Genomic DNA, 11,830 nt, shown 5'->3' on the forward strand with positions numbered 1-11,830 from the left:
AGTATTTGCTGCTTGGCCCAGTTCAAAAGTTCATGGTTCCACTTGAGGAGAACAGTGAGGACATGCATAAGGCCCACCTCCTTCATGGCCTCTCACTTCAATTTTAAAACCCCTTGGCGTAAATGACTCCATTTTATTTCACCTTTCAAGAAACAGAAAGAAAGAAAGAAAGAAAGAAAAAGAAAAAGAAAGAAAGAAAAGAAAAAAAGAAAAAGGAAGAAAGAAAGAAAGAAAGAAAAGGAGATATCTGGGATCCCTGTTTGCTGGGGAAGCCCAGGAACCCCAACAGGCAGTAAGTCCAAATGGAGTCTGTCACTAATTTGCAGCTACTGCCTGGAGCGATATTCAAGTGGGCGTGGCTGGGATGGAGTCTCACGCACTCTGGAGGCTGTGCCGCCGCTTGGGGTTGGGGGTTAGCGCCACAGGTCTAGGACATCTAGGCTGCCCAGGGGCTACTAAATGGGTGCTTAATGCTTGGTCACAAGAGGCTTGGGAAGAAGGCATCTACCTAATCCCAAGCTCTAGCCTAAAAAAGGGTGCATATTCCCCATGAGGGCAGTGCTGGAGAATGCTGGACTGCCTGGCCAGGGAAGGGCTGGGGTCCTGGCTGGGGTATCTTTCATATTAAATTTCCAATTCTATTGAATGTATCTATTGACTTCTAATGGCTGGGGTAAGTTCTTGGGCATGCACTGAAAAGTTTATTGAAGTTGGGGTAAAATTTGTTTTTTGGGTAAACTTCCGATTACTGGAAATCTTCGTTTCAAAATACAAGATACGTCTCCTGTCTTCAATCTCCTTGGTCCAGGGCTGTTAACAACCAGCAATAAGTTTTTTTTTTAAAAAATTGCAATACTTTATTTCTTAGGGAAGTTTTATTTTTCTTAAAGATTTTACTTATTTATTTATTTGAGAGGGAGAGCACAGGTGGAGGTGGGGAGTGGGGAGGGTATAGGGAAAGGGAGAGGCAGACTCCCCACTGAGTCGGAAGCCTGAGGCAGGGCTCGATCTCAGGACCCCGAGATCATGACCTGAGCCAAAGGCAGACTTTTAACCAACTGAGCCACGCAGGTGCCCCTTAGAGAAGTTTTAATTGTATAGGTTGATCTGGAACAATGGACACACTGAGCAGCACCAGGCAGGATCAGCAGAGAAGGCAGTCATGCCTTCTTCATCAACCTAATGAAGCTGGAGAGCCAGGTTCTTGTCTCACGGAGTCAAAGAATGAATCTCACACACAAAGGATAGTGAGTAAAGCGACGGAAGGATAGTGAGTAAAGCGACGGAAGTTTTTAAGCAAGGATGCAGAAAAAGCTCTCAGGAGTGAGAGGGGTCCTGACAGGGTTGCCACTGGGGGCTTTTAGGGTTGGTCTTTTATAGAAAGCTAACCAGGAAACTTAAATCTTTTTGACTTGTCTACTGACAGCACCTTTGTATAAGCAGGACTAGTGATAACATCTTTAATGGCTTACTTCTTTTTAGGGTCTGGTTATTTTCTGTTGACCACAGGAGACCGTCATAAATAAGACTTCGTCCTCGGACACCTAGGGCAGGTGTCCTATGGCAAATATGCCAAAAAACACTCCAGAGTGTTCCCTTATCTCTGGTTTCCTTACACCTCCATATTTTTGGGATTTCTGTGAGCCTGATCATGGAGCCCCCCCGTCTATCTCTCCCTACCTAGCCCCACCTGTCCCTTTCTCACCATAAGGTGGAGGACATTGCAGAGGGGACAGGAAATGAACAGAGGAATAAGAAATGGCCATGAGGGCTGCCTGAAGATTATCCTTCAACTCCATTTCCCTCTCTCCACCCCTGGAAAGAACATGAAGAATGACATCATGGACTGAGAGGCCAGCATGGACAAGAGTAAGGATGTCGGCATGGTTTACAGAGGCTGTCCACTGGCCCAACATCAAGCTTTAGGACAATTTCAGGTCTTTCACTTTGCTTATCTTCCCTGCCTCCCAGGAGCTCCTTTCCTCATCTCCACTTGTTCCTCCCTGCCCTGTCTCTCTGCACATACTACACACCCCCCAGATCACTCCTCATTGCCTGTGTCATCTTGCACTTTCCTATCACTCTCAATTTGCTCAGAATCTCCCCTGTTCAAGGATTCTTTCCCCATTCTCTCCTCTAATCATGCTATTCTTAGGAGTCAGGCCCAATCACCTGTTGCATCAAAATCTTGTTTCCATACCCTCTCTTCCACTACTAGGTGTTCTTACTTCTTCTGCAGGCAGTGTCAACATTTTGCATAGTTTCGGACTTGACTATGCATAGTTTTTAGGGAACTTCAGTGTTGTGTAAACCACATTCCCAGATATTGTTAAGCAACAGAAAAGTCCTGCTACAGCAGAATGTTCTGGGTTTTATCATCATGTGGGCCCAAGAGCAGGGCATATATGCATTATACATGCTTGCAAATCATTCAAGCAAGGTCAAAACACTGCCTGTTTAGCAAAATAGCATTTTTACTTCACCGCAGATTAGCTATAAAAACAGAAAATTTCTATTCCCCTTAGAATTAACACACACACACACTCCTTCAGAATTATCTGCCCCTTTCTGAGTTCCCCTCAAATTTACTGAAATGGAGAAATTAACTTATTCGCCAAGAGTGGTTTGGATTATGGTTGGGAAGAAGAGATTTTGATTCAACTCATTTTAGTAATGACTTATTCAAGTAGACTCTGGGCTTAGTATTGAGCTAAGCACTAAATTTTGTTAACAGTGTCAATGGTCCTTTCCCTCAGCTCACAATTTAATTTGTGAAATATGCCAAAAACACTGCCATGGAAAGTAGTCTTAGACTTCCATATGGTTGAGTTAAAGACAACATACACTTTCAAATGTTTTAAGTTAAATAATTTATATTGTCTTTTGTATATAGAATCCACAGTGGGAACTTACCTGTGAATGAAAACCTCTGGAACTATTACCACATCATGTCAAAATATAAGAAGTAAAAAAACAAAACAAAACAAAAACCAAACCTCTCCACCTAAAAACATGTTGAGTTTTGGGACTTAAATTAACAACATATATTAGTTCATCTTTAGGGGGATGGAGAAAAAAAATGGTATCATATTAGACACCCACAATTGCCCCCTCTTCTTTCCTTGTCTTGTTAATTCAAATCGCTTTAAAGTCATATGTGTAGTCAACAAAGAATATGGCTTTTCACTGTAACAGCTAATATTAATTTTTCACTCACTTTGTTCCAACCAAATATTTTAGTACCTTTACACTTATTGATTTATTTTTTTCTCAAAATAACCCTACAAATCAGGAGCTATTGGTATCCCAACTTTATAAGAAGGGAGAGAAATTAATTAACTTGCCTATACTGATAATATGTATCAGGGTTGGAAATAAAATCTAAGAAGCCTCATTTAAAAACATATGTTTTTGGTGTGCCTGGGTGGATCATTCGGTTAAGCATCCAACTCTTGATTTTAGCTCAGGTCATGATCTCAGGGTTGTGGGATTGGGCCCCACATGGGGCTCCATGCTCAGCTCTGACCCTCCCCCACTTGTGAGTGCTTTCTCTCTCTCTTTAAAATGAATCAATAAATCTTAAAAAAAATAGAGGGCTATGCATCCTTGACTCTTCTGTCTTTTAAAATTTTGCATTTTTAGTACCCCAAAGAAAATTTATTTTGTCCACTTACTATGTTTGAAAGCAATAGAAATTCATTTGCAAACATTTGTTTTCATATTCCCCTTTAATCTAGCCCTAAATATTCATTTTTCTCTCTGCTTATCTAAATTGTAGGCATACTGTAAGGGAATTTCTTCAGACAAAATGAAGGTATTTTGTGTGAGAAAAAGATTGAGTCATCAAAGACATCCTCTGTGCTAAATCCCCCAAATTTCATAATACCTTGAGTCAGTGTCTTTCTTCCGTCTTCAAAACCATTCTTTGAGAAGCAAGTATTTCTAAAGGACTCTACTAGATCCGAGTAAGGCAAACATATAGCAAACATTTTCTGGACTGAACTTAAAGGCATGTTCTATATTTCCCATTCTTAAGAATTCAAATAATAACAACAAAATTGTATCTACGTATTTGTTTGTAATCAACAAACAGCTTGCCTGAACTGGGATGGTTGGAAGGTAGATATGTAAAATTAAAATATTTAAAAATCTTCTTTCTTTATTTAAAATTAAAAATGAAGTATAGCAAAGTTTTTTTTTTCTTTCTATTGCTGTTGCAAGAGATCATCACTCTGTATCTTTTCTCAAACATTAATTAATAATGCGACTTAAGTTTATTTGGATTGGCCACATGATTTTGATATGTTCCACTAACATTAAATCACCTTCACTAGGTTTGGAAGGATGATTAGGAATTAATCAGGCAAATATAAAGTATAGTATTAAAGTTGCAAGGAGCAGCATAGGCAAAGGCTTGGAAGTAAGATATCCATTTGGTGGGCTTTAGGAAAGTAAGCATGATAGGAACTTATTTTATGAAGGAGTGTGGTACATAATAGCACTGGGGATTTGTTTCTTTCCATATGATTGAGAACTTTATGTGCCAGATATGCAGAATGTTCTGGGAGAGGAGACAAAAGGATGGAAGACAACAAAACTATTTTTTTAAGTTTATTTTTTTTAGTAATCTCTCTACCCAATATGGGGCTCAAACTCAACAACCCTAAAATCGAGAGTCACATGCTCTTCAAATGAGCACCCCAAAATCAAAACTATTTTACACTAGAGTTGTATATAGGGTGGAAAATAGGGAATACCTGAAAAGATTACAGAGGTGTGAGTTATCTCAGACTGATGGTTTCCTAGGCAACTAGCATAAAGACATAAGAGTAAGAGGATCCATCTTGTGTCCAGATCATGGACATTTGTATAATTTAATATGGTTGGGCATAGTTCTATGTGTATTGATGTCATGGTACTCCTTATAAAACTTGCTAAAAATTAAGCTATATCTAATGAAATACATTAATTAGGGATTTGAAATTTTCTGATTTTTAAAAGAAAGATTAATCTAATAAATGGGAGTTAGGATAGAGGAGACATGCAAAACTGCGTTATTAATGGTGAGAGATGATTAGGACTTAGAAAAAGCTAAAGTGGAGAATGTGATAAGATACACAAGAATAGAATAAAGTTCCTAAATTAGATATTATTTGGCTTGCTAGAAAAGGGGGTAACGTTGAGGTAGGAAACAATGCTTCTTATACTTTTACACTGAAAAAATAGGAGTTGGTATAATAAACTTGTCTTTATTTAGCTTGGTGCTCCTTTGGATTAATCAGAGAAAACTGTTTAATTAGGTAGATAAAAAGCTTGCTCTGGATGTTAGGAGAGAGGACTGCTTGAAATAATGATGTGAGCTTCATCCACATTTAAATAAATGTTAATGTATATGGCATATTAAGAAAATAGCATTTGTAAAAAGAAGAAAGTCTAAATAGAACTTCAAGGAAAGACTGGAGAGAGAGAGAGGGAGAAGTCCAAAGACATAGAAAAGTAGTCAGTAAAGCAATATGACTACCAGGAGTGAGGTTAAAAAGGAGAATTTCAAAGAGACATGAGTTATCTGTAGCTACCCACAGTGTGAAATGCTCTAAGACTGAAAATTGCCTACTTAGTTGGCAATTTTATGATCACTGGTGATCTCAAGTATGACTGAAGTTCCCTTGCTGTTACTTTTAAGAATTTTGCAATTTTTAGTTAGCTATTAATATTTTTCACATTTTTATGACTAGAGTAGCCAGCTAGTACTAGAAACTGGAAGTGTCTTTAGAGACTTTCAGTTTTTTTAAAGCACGTGTCTCATGAATATTATTTTCAAGTGTGATACTGTGGTTTATAATAAATATATATTTTGGACTTCCATCTACAGTTTCTGGCTTACAGCTCCTAAATTCCTTGGAATTTCTTAAGTGATAAATGCAACGGAACTGCTTTGGTTAAAACATTTGGTTTCTTGTCCTCACTTCCTGAAATCAAGTCACCTCAGAGCCCGGAAATGGGTGTCTGTTATTTATAACAAGTCTCTTTCAAACAGGACTTGCAAGACAGAGTTTATGTTAATGAAGTGATGTTTGGAAATCCCCTGGGTTGGGGGTGGGGAGGGGAGCAGTGGTTGCCAGGGGAACCAACTGGTGAAATGAGGGTGAACTTTCAATCCCACCCCATGATTTCCGGAGAGGGTGACAGGCTGGAGGTTGAATCTACCTATGGTCAGTGATTTAATCAAGCACGCCTAAGCAGTGAACCCTCTGTAAAAACACAAAAGGAAGGAGTTCGAGAACTTCCAGGTTGGTAAATCAGAAAGCTTCCACCTGCCACTGTGCCTGGCCCTAAATACCAAATGCCACAGGAATAGAAGCTCATTTTTTGGGACCTCATCATATGTATCTCTTCATCTGGCTGTTGACCTGTACCCTTTAATATCCTTTGTAATAAACCAGTATCTAGTAAGTAAACTGATTTCCTTAGTTCTGTGAACCACTCTTAACAAGTTAATGGAACCCAAGAAAGGGATCCAGGCAAACTTTGATTTACAGCAAGTCAATCAGAAGCATAGGTAACAACCTGGGCTTGCAATTAGCCTCTGGACTGGAGGCAATCTTGTAGGACTGAGCCCTTAATCTATGGGATCTGACAATATCTCAGGGCAGATAGTGTCAGAATTGAGTTGAATTGTAGGACACCCACCTGGTGTCCAATTGCTTGGTGGTATGGGGAAAATCCCACCACATTATAACTGGTGAGCAAAATTGCAATCAATATGTTGTACTTTTTTGTGGTTATTGCTATTCTGAAGGACACTTCAGTAGTCCTGAAGATAATAAAGTGTTTTGTTCTATCACAAGTCTTGTAGTAGATTCAATTCTATGAACATATTTCCTAATAAGAAATTATCCTAGGGCGCCTGGGTGGCTCAGTTGGTTAAGCGACTGCCTTCAGCTCAGGTCATGATCCTGGAGTCCCGGGATCAAGTCCCACATCGGGCTCCCTGCTCAGCAGGGAGTCTGCTTCTCCCTCTGACCCAACCCCCTCTCATGCTCTCTCTCTCTCTCTCTCATTCTCTCTCTCAAATAAATAAATAAAGTCTTAAAAAAAAAAAAGAAATTATCCTAACAGGACTAGAATGAAGCACATGTGGTAATAATATCTTAGTCTTTTATGATTCTGAAGGATTGCATTTGCAAATGCAGCAGAATCAAATTTCCACAGGAAAAAAGTAATGTGTGAAAACATATCTTTCTATAATTTGACTTAACTTTCAGGCCCTACTTCCCCTAAAATACCCAGAAAACTCAATCATGCCAATTTGCCAGATAAAATATATCTTGGTATCTTATCTCTCACTGGCAAATATTCAGTAAATTCACAATTCTCTCATTTTTTTGTTATGATCCATCTCACCAGGGAGATACAATCAAATACTCTATTTTAATATCACTTAAAATAATTCTTGTCTGGGTGCTTATGCTGCAAAACTGGTATATGTTTAAGATTATTTACTTCAATTTGGTCCTTTTTCTTAGAAATTGCCTTTTTAATTTTGACATATAAAATATTTATAGGTCTAAAATCAAAACTATAACGCAAGTCTAGCTTTCATTATATTCTCCTATCCCTTTCCTTCATTTTTATTAGCTGTGGTTTGTCCTATAATTATTTCTTTTAAAAAAAAATCTAAAAAAAGCACCCATATGTATGTGTGTATGTATGTCTTTGTTTAAATTGTAGTTCTCCCCACACTTTCCTAAGCAAAAGGTTACATACTATAAACATTGTTCTCCTTCTTGCTGTTTTCATTATAATAATATCTCTTGAAAATAACCTCAAAGCACATAAGCAATGGGCTCTTCCTCATTGCTTTTAAGTGACATATTACTTCATTGTTTGAATTTACAAAGTTTGTTCAACTAGTCAGCTACTGATGCACATTTGAGTTACTGCTACTTTTCTTACTGTAGAGAACCAACAATGCTGTTAGGAATAGCCTTATGCATACAGTCTTTTTTTTTTTTTTTTTTTGTCTGTTGATTATAATTTCCTAAAAGTAGAATTTCAGGGTCAAAGAGTAAATGCATATGTCATTTTGCAAAATTCTCACTGGGAGTTTTATCATCTTTCAGTTCCTCCAGTTGTGTATGCGTTCCCTGTTTCCCCCACAATCTCACCAGTGGAATATTTGTCACACTCAGAATACTTGTTATTTGCATTTTTCTTATTAAGTGCGTGAATGAATTTTTTTCATATGTAAAACTTAATTTTAGTGAATGAAAGTATTTTCGTCATAAGAATAAGAGAGAGGATTAAGCTAGATCATAAATTCCTTAAGTATCAACGTTATTATCCTGAGAAAGCCTTCCTAGATTTCTCATTGATGAGAGTATGTAATGGTCTGGAGAAAAAGGATGACATGAATACAAAACAGAGCACACCTCAGATGTTGACTTTTATTTATTATTTGAACTTATTTTTTTAAATATCAGAAATAACACATGTTTACTTTAGGAAATTGTAGGAAATACATGCAATATTAATGAAATTAGTCTGCTTCCTAGCCAGAATCAGCATGGAATTACATACAAAAAGAAATCAATTTTCTTACTTTTTTTTTTTACAGTTTAATGTATTTTAATAACAAATTTACAGGAACAGCACAGAAGACAGACAACATTAAAAATATGTACTTGCAATGTAGGACAAGTCAGTTAGAAAAGTATAGCGAATAGAAGGAACCTGCGGCATGATAAAAATGCCTCAAACACCATTTAGTTGCTGTCAATAAGAAACTTACTTGTTTCAAAAAACTCCAAATGCTGGCATTGTCCAGAAAAATTTAACAGGTTTATTTATGATTGTTATAAAGTTGAACTGCTGAAATGTGTCACTGAAACATTTTGACTTGCATTAACGCTTTATGTGCCCACATTTATATTAAAAATTCACACACAAATGCAAATGGAAAAACTGACAATACCTGATTTCTGTCCCCTGTGTTTCCACTTTTAATCATATACTTAGGTACCTTTCGACCCCATGGGGGGCGGAACATCCAACGTTCAGAACTACCACTAACAGGAAGAAGAGAAATTTTTTCTTTTTTCTTTTTCTTTTTTTTTTTTAAGAATGAAATGTTTTCCATCATAGTGGATTCTTAAACATGTTCTCCAATAAAAAACTAAAAAAGTAATATTAATTTTATGGATGTTTTCCAGAATATATATTTTGACCACACTTCATTTATTGATGAATCCGAGAGGAGTAATACTTTCAGAAATTTGAAATTTCTATCCAAGAATAAGTTACATTACCCTTTTTGTTCAAGTCATTTTAGTATCTTTTACTACAGTTTTAAATCTTCATCATTTCATATTCACTATTAATTTTTTCACATGAGTTTTATATATTTGTTGTTATGTTGGTCAATACCTCTTCTTTCATTAGAACATTTTGCTATTCTAAGACTTTTTTACTTATATATAATAAAGAATATGTCTTGGATATCTGTCATGAGAGTGGCCAACTTGATAATATTATGTCATAACTTTCAGCCATTTTTTTCAAAATTGTATTTTCTATATTCCTCAATTAATATTTTATCTCTTATAATCAGTTGTCGCTAACCTTTTAATTTTTCTCTGTTTCACTTGCTAGCCTTCTGGGACAGTGTTAAATAATAATGGTGATAAACTCATTTTGGTGAACACAAAATACAGAGAATCACGATTTTGTTTCATTTTGGTGGTAATTTTACATATATAATCATTAACATATTAAGGAAGTAGTCTACCATTCTAATTCACTTAGAGCTTTCCCCTTTTTCTCCTCTTGCACCACCTTCTCTTGCTTCTTCTTAAATCAGAAGTAGCTATTTAAGTCTATCAAAATTTTTCCCTTATCTGTGAAGATACCAGATATAATTATCCAGAAAGACATACTTAGGAAATGAATAGAGGCTAATCCAGTAAAACATGGAGAGGAAGTATGATTATGGAGTAAATGTTAGAAGTGCTCAGTTGCCTAAGTTTCCAGGAACGTGAAATTTATATGAAGTTTGCAGTAGCACAAAGAATGAATGCTACTAAAAGGAAGGCTAAAGAGAAATCAAGTAGTTTTTAAGCAAAAAACACCGAAGCATTTTTAACCAAGTTGCATAACATCTGAGTTAAAAGTAAATAAGAAATGATTTTTTTACTAATATTTTATAGGTGCACACTGAACAGCTCGAGGGAAGAGACAAGGTCATTATTTCCATATCCAGTATCCTATACAAACATAATAGCGAAATTAAGGTAGATATTAATTGAATTTAAAAATTGCTATAATTTACAGGGTTCAGTGGAGGTACTCAAATTATGCAGTTACAAATTGTATTGGAAGCACAGATAGTTCTCGTTTTCCATGGTTCCCGTAGCACAGATTTCAGTGATCATGGTTCACTTAAATGACACCAGTCCCCCAACAACACAGGTCAGTTTTCATTTACTACAATATATTGTGAGTAATTGCATAAAGTACAAACATTCCTGCTACATAAGTAACAGATGCTCATTATGATAAATGACCACTCTTGTCTCTTCTTTCAAGGTATGTCCATGATTGGTCACTGAGAATCTCTTATTCCATTTACATATTGTTAGTAAAGCATACAGTTGTTTTCTCTCTTTGCTTCTCAGTTGTGGAGATACTTTAGACAAGATAATTTAACTTTTAAAGGACTTCTACTGATTCTCATAGGGTCTTGAGATAAAATGTGAAAACTTGTTATACCACCAAATACAACTTCATTAATCTAAGGAGTTATTTAAGCTTTTAAAACCTTGTAGACTATTGAATGGAGCACTGGGTGTTAGACGCAAACAATGAATCATGGAACACTACATCAAAAACTAATGATGTAATGTATGGTGACTAACATAACACACACACAAAAAAAACAAAAACCTTGTAGACTATTGATACTCCAACTGGAGATCTTGCAATTTCTTTAGCTGAGTTTTAGAAGAAATAGTATAGAAAGCGTAAGCTGAAAATACCCAAACATCTTGGCAGGAGGTAACAGAATATCCTTATAATAGACAAGAGTTTTTTCCATACCATGCAAATGACTGCGGAATGTGAATTGAATCGAAACAGAGTTAAAGACAAAAGACCTGTCAATGATACTTCAATAACAAAAAAATTTTAAAAAAATTTAAAAGATAATAAAAAAGAAGAAATAGCTGACCATGAAAAAATTGATACTGCCATCATTTCAGATGGCAGTCTCGGAGGACTCCGAAATTCCTGAAAAACTGAGGAACTTCCTGAAGACAATTTCTTGGCACAACTGAGGAAAGGAGTTGTGCTGGAGGAGATGAAGCTGCCTTCAGGAAATGATGCCAGCAAAAAACTTCACATTAAAGGAACTGTTGGAAATCTTTCATGTCTTTGACATCACAAAGGCTAAACGGTTAAAAGCTGATCCTAACTTAGAAAGAAGTAGGACAATTTGCCAAGGCATGGAAAAGATGTTCAATCTGTATAGTAAGTTGTGTCACAAAAAGGAGATGTATCACTCCTCTTGCTTCTCTTGATAAACCACTTGAATCCTCAATGTTTCTAATATTTTAAATTAAAACATATCACATAATATTATTTTACTTTTTTTTCCACTTCCCTACACATTTACAACCAATGGCAAGAAGTTTTTATTTTTTTTTTAAAGATTTTATTTATTTGGCAGATAGACACAGCAAGAGAGGGAACACAAGCAGGGGGAGTGGGAGAGGGAGAAGCAGGCTCCCAGCTGAGCAAGGAGCCCGAGGCGGGGTTCGATCCCAGGACCCTGGGA

This window comes from Zalophus californianus, chromosome 9 (genome assembly GCF_009762305.2).
Source record: "Zalophus californianus isolate mZalCal1 chromosome 9, mZalCal1.pri.v2, whole genome shotgun sequence".
NCBI lineage: Eukaryota > Metazoa > Chordata > Mammalia > Carnivora > Otariidae > Zalophus > Zalophus californianus.